General features: G+C 37.7%; 1 long non-coding RNA gene across 2 annotated transcripts; it reads left to right on the top strand.

Moving 5' to 3' along the window:
* Positions 1-7,817: 7,817 nt before the first annotated feature.
* On the top strand, positions 7,818-13,601 carry LOC103695664. 2 transcript variants are annotated; one of them, XR_606469.4, is made up of 3 exons: positions 7,818-8,662; positions 11,770-12,082; positions 13,227-13,601. It is a non-coding gene; the product is annotated as an uncharacterized LOC103695664 (long non-coding RNA). The 2 variants fall into 2 exon arrangements; XR_001880312.3 differs by lacking the exon at positions 11,770-12,082.
* Positions 13,602-14,024: the final 423 nt, after the last annotated feature.

Here is a 14,024-nt window from a genome sequence, read left to right as displayed (position 1 = left end):
GCAGATTCTTATTGATGTTTAAATCAGCATATGCTCGGTTGGCGCTAATTTTATAATGAGAGCTGCATCTAAGCCTCCTTCCAAGGTTGCAGGTGTTACCAACCAACTGGACCCTTGAACATTAGCTATTTTGGTGGCTGGGGTCTTTCTTGGACACATCCAAGTAGCAGGAAACATCAATCTGGATATTGATGTTACCAATTTTTGGACTTTGAGAGAAACCTGATTTAATAAGGAATTCTAAAATTGTTGGATATTGATAGAAAACCTGATTTTACAACAAAGAAATAATTCAAAAACTTATAAAAAAGATATCCTAGTATCTAGATTTCAAGAACTTCGAAAAGAGAAGGAAGAGAGATCATTCTGATTCAAGAGTGGAAGATAAAATGTAATGGATTATAAAAAGTTTTTAGAATTAATATTTAGTTAAATTATCCCATATCTAAAATCTTTAGCATCGACGTATGTTTGCACATTTATTATAACTAGCATTTTATGAAGTTGCTGGATTTCCCTACTTTTACATCCCAAAATATTCCTAGTTCATATATCTCTCTCTCTATATTTCCAAAATATTTCTAATTAATCTTATCTCAGTTATCTGTATATCATAACCGTAACCTAAAATTACAAGTTAGAGACATGGTAACTGCTACATACTCATAGAGCATTACCCCACACGTAAGTCAGGCATATAAAAGATGTCATGATAGAATAAATAAGATAGCAAAATAAAATCAAAACAACTAAAATTTGAAATTTAATAATTAACAAGTTCAAAACTATTGACAAACTTCAAGAATTTTGTCCATAAGAATCTAGTTGGAATTGTTATTCAATTGTTCAATCAAAGAAAGAAAACCTATAAAATACATGCAATAAATATTCTATGAACATAAACACTAGTTCTAGATTATGCTGAGAATTTTGCTCTTATATCTAGTTACACTCTCATATGGTCTTTATCAACAATTAGTTCTCTAAATCAGTAAAGAAAGAAGAAATCAAATAATGAGCTCAATAGCTAAGTAAGTAATACATACTTTATTTAGATAATTCAAGTAATAATTTAAATAAATTTTTTTATTAATACTAAGTATATAAGCAAATTTATTTTATTTTAATAGAATAGTTTTTATAATCAAGAATATTCATTCTCGCTCAAGTATTTAGATTTGTATTCATATTTAAATTTATGTTCATATCTGTAATGTCCGGGCCCACAACCTACTAGGCCCAATAAGAAATGGGCCCAGTTAAGGGTTTGGGCCCAAATTTCACTGTGGGCAGTGCTGTATAAGGTTTAAAAAAAAAAAAAAAAACGAAGGGATAAGACCGACAGGGGGGGTTACCGCGCCCCCCTGCTGGCAGCCGATGCCGGCGCGCCGGAGACAGGGGGGGCGGCGGCCAGTCCCGAAATATGGAGGAAAGGAGAGGATGGGACGTCTCAGACGAGGGTTTCATCCTCTAATCAAATATTTAAGCCTCTGCCGGCAACCCCAAATCACAGACCCCCCTAAACACCGAACGAGAGAACGAGAGAGAGAGCCGAAGCCCTGGAGCCTAAGGCCAAGGAGCTCTGAAGCTCTGGGAAAGGAAGGACTACTAGGGAGGAAGCACTGCCGACTGCAACCGGCCAAGGTAAGGAGTTTTAGGGTTATGGTTTAATAGAAGTAAAGAAACCCCTCTGTGGGGTGCTCTCCCCCTCTGTGTCAACAGTGAAACAGAGGGGAGGAGGCCGACACAGGAGAGGGAGAAAAACCCACAAGCCCTAGGTCGGACTGGACTCACAGGCCGCGTACTCGATGACCACCCGGGCCGAACCCAACCGGGCTCGGCCTGCGGACGAACCGGACACCGCGGCCTCGGCCGCGGGTACCCTGGGGTTCGGGGGGCAGCCCCGGGCCGCCGGATCTGGCCGAGCCGGCAACAGAGGTGGCCACAAGGCCACCAACCCCGGCCGGACCACCACCTCTTCTCCGGCAAGGGGTGGTGGAGCCGGAAGGAAGAACCAAGGAGTAGAGAAAAAAAAAAAGAAAGAAAAGAAGAAGAAAACGGAAAAGGAAAAAAAAAAAAAAAAAAAAAAAAAGAGAGAGAGGGGGTACTTACCGCGGACCACGGCCTTACCTCGCCGTGGTCGGAGCCAGAGAAGTTCTCCCGGAGGAGATCGGCCTCGACCCCACCTCCCGGCTCTTTTCCTCTCCTCCGGCACCACTTCGAAGAAGAGGGAAAGGGCCGGCCTCCCACCGTCGCCGCCCCGAAGGGGAAGCACCACTCCGGGCTGGTAGATCGGGAGCCTCGCCTCCCCGGCCGCCTGCGAGAGGAGGGGAAGAACCGGAAGGCGGCGAGGGAAGAAGGAGGCCGGGGAGGGTTCGGTAAAGGTCGGAAGGAGGAGGAGGCCGTAGATCTGGCCGGATGAGAAGGAGGGGAGCCGGAGGACCGGCCGGAGACATGGGTCGGTAGAGACGAAGGAGAGAAGAGGGAGAGAGAGAGAGGGAAAGAAAGGGAGTGACCGAGAGGGGGAAGGCCACAGATCTGGCCGGAGGAGAAGAAGGTGAGCCGGAAGTTAAGGTTTCGGCGAAAAAAAAAAAAAAAAAAAAAAGAGAGAGAGAGAGAGAGAGAGAGTCAGGGAGAGTGAGAGTTGCTTTGGCCGGAGGCGAAGAGGAAGACCGAAGGGCCGGCCGGAGCAACCAGGGCCTCCGGTGAGAGTGAAGGAGAGAACGAGGGAGAGGGAGACCCGAGAGGAGAGAGAGGAGAGCGGGAGATTAAGAGGCGGAAGCCTCTGGAAGGGGGGAGAAAGATCTGTTAACGGGTTCGCGGGTCGGATCCGAATCCGAACCCGCAACCCGTTAAGCCCAAAGAAAAAGAAAAAAAAAAAGAAAAAGAAAAAAAAAAAGAGAAAGAAAAAGAAAAAGAAAAAGAAAAAGGGAAAGGGTTTAGACAAATTTGACTAAACCCGAGCCCAATCAAATTGGGCTAAGTCTGGACAAGCCAGACTATAAATTTAACCCGAAATTAAACCCAATTAAGCTGGGAATTAAGCTTAGTGGCCAATCGGAAGGCCAATTAAGACTTATGAGCCCAGCCAAGACCCCAATACAAGGGAATTAGGCTTGGGCTAAATTTCAGGTAGAAAAAGAAATAATATATTGTTATTATGACATGATTGTAGGTGACTTAGGACTCGTCACCAGGACGCAGGAGACCTAGGAGAAAGGCAAATTACGGTAAGTAACTTGTTTTAATCTTGTTGTTAATCGTGTGTGTAAGTAACCTGTCCTAATCTTTTATGGATCATGCATGAAATTTAACCCGTTATACAAGTTATGATTATATGTGCTTTATGATTTCCATTGTGCCTACGAAATAAGTGGATTACATTATATCCTAAGATATGGATTATGAATTATGTGTATGAGTGGCATGTGTTAGCCATATAATTGGTGATTATGCATAAATCATGCTTATGTAGATTTCATAATGCATGTAAGGTGAATGGAATTGTATGTCATAACTTTTATTAGCATGAGCATAAAGCATGATGATGAATTGCCTCTAGTTGTTTGCACATCGTGCAAGGGGTACCTAAGGGTTTTGATGCTACGGGCCGAATGCAACTGAGCCAGCCTTGCCAGTGGCCGATAATGACTGAGCCAGCCCCGCCAGTGGCCGACTAATAACTGAGCAGGCCCCGCCAGTGACCATTAATGAATTCACCGTAGCATCTATGAGGTACTACCTATACGGAGCATTATTTATGAACTCTTAAGAGCTACTGACCTAATGTAACTGAGCCGGCCTTGCCAGTGGCCGAGAATGACTGAGCCAGCCCCGCCAGTGGCCGCCTAATAACTGAGCCGGTCCCGCCAGTGGCCAAGAAAGACTTCGCAGTAGCATTTAAGAGCATGACCACGGCAATGCCGGTGGCACGATTTTTCCTACATGTGCATATTACATGATTTCTTGATATTGTAGGATACTGTTTTATTTACTCAGCATGGATATTTTATGATTGATTTAGTAGCATACATGTCAGTTTCTCAAATCCTGATAAGCATGATTAATATTTTTAGTCGATTCGACAAGATTATGCAGGATTACTTACTGAGCCGTGTAGCTCATGCCTGTTCTTTTACGTTTTTTTTTTTAGATCACCACCAGTGACAGCTGCCAGAAGCATTTTTCTTTTGCTACAGGGCTTCTTTATTTTTGGGATGATATAAATAAACTTTTGTGTATATACAAACTATGTAGAAGCTCTGTACTTTATATGAACCAGTGGGTTGTAATACTTTCTTTTGATATATACAAGTTACACTGCTTTTGACTACCTGTTTACCATGTACGAGGCTGCGTGCTATTGCGGGTAGTAGTCGGCAATAGCACGGCCGTGTCACGGATCCGGATCCGGGGCGTGACAATATCCATATTCATAAGAATAATTTAAAGTACTATAATTCAGTTCAACAACCTAAGAAACCTTGATCACACTTACACCATGTGGCCTGACTAGAGAAAATGGCCTAGAATATCGCACTTATATCTTACAAAGTGGGCTACAATCTCATAATTACACCCTATGTCAACGCAAGAATAGTAGGTTCTCGAATAGTCAAAATACCAATATATAACCCCAATTAGAGGGGTTCTTAGCGTAATCAGATTGCATGTCAAAGGTTCAGAACATATTAATGTTATTCATAAATCATATATATATATATATATATATATAATTAATTCTAAACAAATATGCACATTCAATAAAAAAGTTTCTAAAAAAATATGCATAATATTTGGTAATAAATATAATAATTCACTTGATCCATTTATTTTCCATTCAAAAGACAATTTCATAAAATTCATAACTTGCATGTTATTCAATTTATAACTAATTTGTTGTCAAATATTTATTTAGAAGCAAATAAATAGAAAAATTTAGAAAAGATGAATTATTACTTACCTTTAGAGCACACCCACTAAAAAATTCTAATTAAATTTTGAAAGTTTCTAGACAATCTAATATTTCAAGAATTATATTTTTACTAAAATATGGTCATGATAAATTCTAAAATAAAATTCTAGATTTTCGTCATCCTAGGATCTAAATGATACCTAATAATTACCAACCCAGTATGATCCTAAGCCTATATAGGACTGATCAATCTAAAGATTAATTCTGTATATTATTTATTCAAAATAGTACTTCGTAAGATATAATAAATTAAATTCAAATTACTTTATTATGTTCATAATCTTTAGATTAATATTTTACAGATACAAGTCCCTGAAACATATTTTACATAATTTAAAATACCAAATATAATATTCACACAAGAAATATAATAACCTGAATTTTAGTTGTAATATATTGTACATCCTAAATTACATAATATTTAGTTTGCAAAAAATTAATCATTATATTATCGTATAAAAATTTAATAATCAAAAACCTGAAATTAATCATAGATATCCAGAAAATTATTTTACAGAAGTTCAAATCAGATTTTTATTTTACAGAAAAAAAGTTCCTAGAATATAAAATAGAGAATCTAATTGTCAGAAATTTAGATTGTTGTTATTTTACCCAAAAACTAATTTAAAGGATTATTAATTTAAAAACATGCAAAATATTAGAAGGTAAAATATGATATTTAGAAAATTTTAATTTCACAAATTCAAAGTAGATTTTCTTTTGCTGAAAATAAATATTGGAGAATTTACTTTAATTTCTTGAATTAGAATAAACAAAGTTTACTTTCCAAACTTGTTTCGTATTTAGAATTTTAAAACCAAAAAATAATTTTCAGATATCTAATTTATGGAAATTAAAAATATGTTCGTTTTGGTGAATTTAATTTCAGAAATTCAAAGTAGATTTTCTTTTGCTGAAAATAAATATTGGAGAATTTATTTTAATTTCTTGAATCAGAATAAACAAAGTTTATCTTCCAAACTTGTTTCATATTTAGAATTTTAAAACCAAAAAATAAGGTCCAGAAATTTAGTTTATGGAAATTTAAAATATGTTTGTTTTGCTGAATTTAGTTTCTTTTGCAGAAATCATTTTATATAGGCTTCTTCTTCTTAGAACAAGATAACTAATGAATTTATTTAAATTATTTAATATTAAAATAATATGGAGAGAACAAGGAAAGGATGATGCAAGGTTCTCTTCAGAGGAAAAGGGTATTGGATGTTTAAGTTTGCTATGAGCATTTCTCTTTTATTAACAAAGTTTGTCAATTTTTTTGATGTGACTTTCTTAGACAAAATTGTTAATAAGGATAATTGGATTCAAATACCATGCCTATGCATTTGCACCATAATTAGTGTAACAGTCCAGGATGTCCCCCAAAAGGCTAGCTAAGAGCTATTATTTAGGTTCTCTAGTGGATCTATCTAGTGTATAGCTAATATGGGACCTGATACATACTTGCATAGGTCCTCATATACTCTTCCCATTTAAGTTTTAGAATTCTTAGTTAAGAGTTCAAATCCAATCACAAATATCACTATCGATCTTTAGTCAATCTTAATGGACCAGTATCTCTAGTCCACATAGGTCATAGGTGAAGTTTGCTCTAATATATCATTTGTAATGACCTAAATCTTGTCCAAAAGGACAAGCTAAAAGATGTTATTTGGATTCTATTTAATATCCATCCAATGTATAACTGATTAAGACTAAACATATGTCTGCACGTCCTGTATAATATTTAAAATCTACCCAATGCATGACGATTAGGATTAAACACATATCTATACGGATCCTCCGAAAAATTTGCACTTATACTTGCAAAACAATTTTCTTGTAATAACTTATAGAGCTTAAACCTGCTCAAGTTAATACTCAAGTGAGGTTGGCCGAAGTGCCAACCTAATATAAATACATAAATTGGATAGGTTCTCAAGCTTGTTGACTTTGTTAGGCTGGACTCTAGTTTGGATCTTATGGCTCTAAATCATATCGAGGTTAAGATGAACTTGGGTTAAATTAGCCAAATTACCATCTCTCCTAGTGCTTGAGCTATATAAGCAGACTCAAAGATGAGATCGGCTCATCCATGTCCGTGCCGTAGTGGGTGTAGTCAGATCAAATGCATGGGACAACATGTTGGGTTGACAGATAAATAGCCAAATGACTCCGAGAGGTGGAATTTACTTTTTTATAGTGAGGTTTCATTGAATAATTAAATTCTCTCTCAACCTAAAGACCAACCACCAAGGAGAGAAAAAGGACAACAAGGTCATGGTGAACTCCATCCTTTTGGAGGATGATTCGGCCAGGGTGATCGGCTGGGTCTAGAGAGGCTCGAGCAGTGATAGAGGAGTTCATCACTTGCTCTGTGATATTTGGTTGATGATGAGCGAGGATGTTACATTTCAAGCTATGCATATATATCGTGAGGCTATCGGGGCGACGGATTGAATGGCGGCATATGTAGCGAGCCACTCAGGAGGCACCTTATGGGTTGGGGATGATGAGATGATTAGTGCATTCCGGAATTTTTACTGGATATATCCGTATATGTGATGTATGATATATTTGTTAAAATAAAAATAAAAATAAAAAATATAAGAAAAAGAAGGACAGGAAGGACATTGAAGGAATCTAAACAGCCATTAGCTTGCCTTTTCGAACCAAAAGAGAGAGGGTGGTTAGCAACTTGCGCACAGGGGTTGTGTTTGATGAGAGGTGCCCATCAAAGATTGCTTGGTGTCTCGGCCTTTTCGGTCCTCGGGCCAAACCAACCTCAGCAATCACACCCACACGCACACTCTCTCTCTCTCCGATGTTGGGCTGCAAGGCAAGTTCTCATCTTTATTGCTCGGTTACTCCTTTTTTTCCGGGACCCTGTTTCTTCTTGCACATTGGTTTCATCTTTTGTGTGGCTTTCGAGTACACTAGTGGAGAAAAAATCATCTTTTTCTTCCACTTTCCCACTTTTTAAACTGTTGCCCCTCTGCTTGGTTTGTTATCCAATGCATAGATTTTTCTTTTCCTGTTTGTGGGTTCTTTGGGTTCCCATTAGATCTCTAAAGGTTGAACCTTGATGTTGTGTTTTGTTGTTTTGAAGAAATTTTATAATTTTCTGTTGTCCTGTTGGTTCTTGGTATCTGTTTGCAGTTCTGTTTTTCTCCTTCTACCCGTGCATTGGGTTTCCTTGTGTTTTCTTGGGGTTTCTGATGAGAATTCTGATGTCTGGTGAAAATGGTTTAGGCTTGAAGTTGAATTGCCGGAGTTAAGGGAATGTTTGTTATTTTTTTGTGTCGTAGGATGGGGCTTTAAGTAATTGTGATATGCTGGTGTCAAATCTCTTTTCATGAGGGTGTTTTCCTGCAAATTCTACTGCCCCTTCATCTGCTCCTCGAAGTCATCCCTACGCCTTTACTCACCTTGCGCTTTGAGATCGGAAGATATCGAGCATGCTTCTTCTGGTCCATGTCCGATTACTCATGGCCTGGAGGAGAGGTTACCAGATGAAAAAATGGTGGTCGAGAAGATTGATGGATTAGTCCACGGGAAAGTTGAGACCTTGCTAAAAAGCAGCCTTAAGAAGTCATCTGGGTCTGGTCTGAAAGAGGTTGGAAAGAGGAGGGTTAAGTGGATGGATATGGTGGGAAAGGAACTTGTTGAAATCAAAGAATTTGAACCCATGTAGGTTTCTTCTCCATAGTTATATTCGTACTGGGATGTGAGTTTCTGCTTCAGTATATATTTTGCAATTTTGACAGGGTTCTGTTCGATCTCAAGCATGTTCAGTTTTCTCTATATTGGCATTAACCTGTGCAACATATTTATTTATATTTCTTAATTTTGTTCATTTATGGGTATAACAACATTTGTCTCTATTTTTTTTCTGCCTTGGGAGTATGTGGTGCTACCAAGTATTCTTTGTTATGCAGTGGATTTCTGTAATGTTTTTTCCTATTTTATTTTGTTCGAAAGGCCTCATCTTACATGAACTGTATGGATGCGATTGGAGCATTAGATCGGGAAGAGGAAACACCTCAAGAGGCTCAAAAGTAAAAAGCATTAATTTTTTCCATTAATTTAGTCAAAATATGTAAAAGTTGAGTTTCTTCACAATATAAAAGAAGAAGAAAATGTGCACTTGAGGAATTGGGGCTTAATTGAGTGTTCCAATAATCTTGGCAAACCAGAATGTGATACTTGGATTTCTGTGTGAATTAACAGTTCGAAAGCATAATGTGGGCCTGATCCTATTCACTCCATTCTAATATCTTTGTTCCGTGTCACTTGTAAGACTTTTTAGGTGTTATATCATTGCTAACATGTTTGCTCATTGTTTTATCACATAAATTTCTGTATATCTTATGTCACTTAGTTTGAGACGTGGGGAAATTTATTCTGAAAAAAATTATAAGTTTGCTCCTGGAATTAATTGGTTGTTTCTTTAGGATTCCAGCTTATTTCATCAGATCCGTGCGATTTGTAGTTAATTTCTTGTTACATTTTATATTCATGGTTTAGTTGTCATGTTATATTTCAACCTAAGAAAGTTGCTAATGACACCATTTTCAGGTTAAAAGGTGATGCAAAAACTTCGCTTTATCTTCTTGACCGTTCAGAGAGTTTTGGGAACCACAACATTTGTTGGTTATTTGTCTTTGACTTACACTCTTCTTGCTAGCCTAATCACTTTAAGAGCTGTATAACAATTACAATTTGCTTCAAAATGAGGACCTAACTATCTAAAGCTGCACTTTTGTATTGCTCTGAGGATTGAATATAAAACTATGGCTTCAATTTTACCTGTTTTCCAAAAGCAGATGAGAGGAATATATTTAAAGTGGAAACTTGCCCCAATCCAACCTTGGTTTCTTCAATTGACTGGGTCAACCTAGTTTTATACATGTACTTACTGTGGCTGGATCTGATTCAACAGAATCCAAAACCTAATTTGACAAATTTGTAGCCTATCTCGAACACAATTCTGTTAAAAATCTGGTAGATGGAAAATGGGGAGAAAGGTTGGTTTAAGGTGCAACACTGAGAGACATAAGTATAAATACACTAAACTAAGGTCGGAGGAACCGGTACCGGGTACCATACCGGTTTTTCGGCGAAACGAGTCGGTACAGGCCGTGCCAGGCTGGTACCGATAGAGGGCATCAACCGAAGCCGAAGAAGAAGAAGAGAAAGAGCGGGCGAGGGAGGGAGGAGCGGCGGCGGAGGGCCACGGTGGGGGGGGGGGGGCATTGGAATGGGTGGAACCGTCCGGTTTGGGACGGTTCCGCATTCCATGCACTAAACAAACTAGATATACAATTTTTTTGTAAATTTCAGAGCAATAAATGGAGGACAGCTTTTAGAAGTGTCGTTTGATGACCAGAGTGATAAAGGGTATAAAGGAGAGAAAACTGAGGGAAAAATAGATTACTTGGTTAGCTAATTGTCAGGGAGGAATATTTTTTTTTGCTTTTGCATTGTGAAAATTTGATCTCCAAGGAACATGGTGGATGAAGGGAAGCCTTGCCAGCGTTTAACAAGTAATCACTATTAAAATGGTTGCTGGAAAATAACTGAAATCGTGGAATAGCTGCCAACTAGATTGTTCAGGTTGGTAGGAGGGGTGGATTCTTATTGGAAAATCCCGACATCCAATTGGAGATCGCAAGGAAGTAGCAAAGTTCCCTCAAAGAGATTCCATCAATTGCTTGTCTGGTCTAAAGAACTTTTGGGCTATGTCCAGATTTAGGTCATTAGATATTGGTCACAATCAACAATGGTTACTTGCACAATGTTAATATGTTGGGCTGCACATGACAATCCTGTACAGTGGTGGAGATCAATTAATGACTAGCCAATTGCACAAGTAATATGTGATCTCTTCATGATGATCTCATACTTGAGTGGTACACTAATAAGAAATGGTGATTAGTGTCATTTTTCGTTAAAGAAATGTGGTGGTCCTTATTACTTGTTGAAGAGCATGAACCTCAAGAACACCTGATTTCATTTCAGATCTTCTCTTTGATAGGGTCGAGACAAAACTCACCTAATTGGAAAGAGCATATATTTGCTTTGAAGGAATATTTTGATTATCTGGGCTCTTAACATCTCTCCGCCTTATGTGTTAGGGGGGCCGGTTTGGAACCGGTCCGACTCGGTGCGAACCAGATGTTTCGCACTGGTTCTGCATGGAACCGGCCAGTTTGGACTGAGTTTGTGCAGTTCATGACCAGCTCTAGCCGGTTCAAGCCTGTTTCGGCCAATTAGGAGCTGGTTCCGTAAAAACTAGGTGAACTGACCCGATCCTGAATCGGGCGGGCGGTTCAGCCCCCCCCCCCCCCCCCCCCCCCACACACACACACACACAAAAAAAAAAAAAAATCAGAGTCTTCATATGGATATGAATCTTGATGTACTATCAGGAAACAGATATTAGGCTATCAATATACAAAAATGTCTGTGTATTGGCATATTGAAAAGATAGTTTCTTTTTATCTGATTGATATTTCTATGTTGTAATTCTAGTTAAATGATTACTGAAATATAGTTTAAATTTTAGAATAACTTACTTAATAGCTTTTATTAATTCATTCCATCACCTAAACTCAGTTGTGTAGATGTTTAGAACAAACAAAGATGTTAATAAATACTCAATTATATGCATATTGTTTATTATTGATATCCAAGTTTTATCCATACATGTTTTAGATTAATATGGATTATGAATATTCTGATTTGTATCGGTATTTGTTTACTATAAACTTAAATACTTTTTCCTGGTCTAATAGGATTCGTGGATATGGATGTGTGTGCTACTAATATCCAACCCATATCCAGTCTATTTCAGCTCTACCTGATCAAGTTGTAGCAATCTAATCCACTCAAGGCCTACTTTCTGGAGATCACGAAAGAGAGAAATTTTCCATGATGCCTGTTCATGAATTTAATCAGACGTAAGGATGAGTTAAGAAAATAGTCAGCGATAGAGGTTTCCAGTTGATTGGATTGACTGGATGATTCATGATGTAAACGATCATGGTGAGAAGTATAAAAGTTTTAACTTGTGCAAGAGATGGTGTAACAGACTTAAATGCACACAAGGTTTTGTATGGTTGCCTCATTCTTATTTCCTTTCTGTGGCAATTTCATAGTTACTTGGAAACCTTGCATGGAACTGAAATACTTTTCTATAGAGTACCTGCTTTTGTACTCATTGTGGATCACGTTTCTTAGTATTAGGATAATTGTTCTAATAATCAGAATTGTTTAGGAAAATGATTTTAATAAAATGGAATATTTTTGGAAATTTTCTGGAGAAGTTTGCCTCATCCAGATTCTTGAATGAGGAGAGCCATTTCTTTATTATCAATTTGAGTATTCTCTGGCATTCATGTTCTTAGAGTGAATCTTAGTAGATTTGCAATTTATTTCACAATATTGGAACTCTCAAACAAGTTTCTTTGCTTACCATTTCATAGGGGATGAACATATTAGATTCTCTATAATTATATTTTGTGAAAACTACATCTAAGTACATAATTATGCATTTGTGTGTTTACAACTTTGTACAAATGTGTCTACGGTCCAGTTTTTGCTCAAATCTCCATTTTCATCTGATGGCACCTGTCGACCAGTTATTTGCAAATGTTTTGGGGCTGTGTTTCAGTTTAACTCTTTGTTTTCTATGTTATGCCTAAGAAGAAAAGGATTCCCTATACCAAACCTTGTCATCATCTCTTGTCTAGATTCTCTTCGCATCTAAGTGAAATTTTGGTTGGCTGCTCTCTGATTTGATACCTAAACTACAAAAAGTATGTTTGGTCTCCCTACCAACCAACTTATCCTGTAGGCTTCAAGCTACACCTCTCACTTACCCAAAGTTGACCAAAAAAATTTAGCACCAATTCTTAGATCGCTGATGTACGCATGCATCCTTGACTCGCAGATATGCATTCATTGACTCTTACTTTTCATAAAGAATCTTGCAGAATTTGGAAATTATTGCATGGAATGTAGATGAAGGCACTAGAATATGTTTTTACTTTGTATAGATCCTCTAATTAGTTTTCCATCATGTTTTGAGCATTTAATGGCAATTTGATTCCTTGCAGAACTTACGTTTGATCTTTGAATGTTTATATCTTTTTAAGTGCCAATACTTCTTGCAATAGTATAGAGTATTAGCTTTTCTGTCTACATTTATCCATTTTCCTAAATTTTTAACCAGTTGGCATTTTTGGCACAGTGAACCGGGAGAGTTAGATGACAATGACCATGGCAACCCAGCGTGTATTTGTGTTATCCAATGACCAAGTGATCCATCTCAAGAGACCAAGCACTTGCTCGTCATCCAGCTACTGTGAATTAAAGATTCAAATTTTCTCAATTGATATGCTGTGGTACCTAGTGTCTTTTACTCTCATTTCCTGATTTAAATTGTTTTCCTTTCTCCTGACTTTTTTTTTTTAAAGATGTCAGGTAGGCACACTATTTGCTTGTTCTCTCCAGATTCATTCTGGTAAAGCTAGCGGGGATCAATTGTTTTTTTCCTTTGAACATAAGGATGTTTTGTGATTGACTGAATGATAATACTATACGTTTTCATTTCTGCCCACTTTCATTTACTTCTATTTTCTCCTCGAATTCTACGGCACATTATTACAGTTCAAGTAGGTTCCAGATTAGACAAATTGTTAGTTGCAAACCTTAAATATTGGTAGGTTCGGACACTGTGAGGTTGAGGGCATTGCTTGTGCTTTTGACTATTTAGCTTTTTTAGGCATGGAGTCTCTTCTCCAGCCATCTTATCTAAGGTGATGGTTGCTATAGTGGTCCCTTCTCCAACTTCCATTTCCTAATCTTTCAAAGATTTTGATAGTAGAGTTTGGAAGTGCTAATTCATGGTACCAAGCTGGCTCCCCTGTTGCTCCTCATTCTTGTTTTCACTCTTTGAAAGTTTCTATCAGAAATTCCAGTTTTTATTGGTTTGGAATCTATCATGATTCAAAAGTAATGGGGCACTAAAAAAACTACTAATTACCAA

Source organism: Phoenix dactylifera, chromosome 11, assembly GCF_009389715.1.
Source record: "Phoenix dactylifera cultivar Barhee BC4 chromosome 11, palm_55x_up_171113_PBpolish2nd_filt_p, whole genome shotgun sequence".
Taxonomy (NCBI): domain Eukaryota; kingdom Viridiplantae; phylum Streptophyta; class Magnoliopsida; order Arecales; family Arecaceae; genus Phoenix; species Phoenix dactylifera.
The sequence above is the reverse complement of the archived record's forward strand: the minus strand, read 5'-3'. Positions and strand labels throughout refer to the sequence as shown.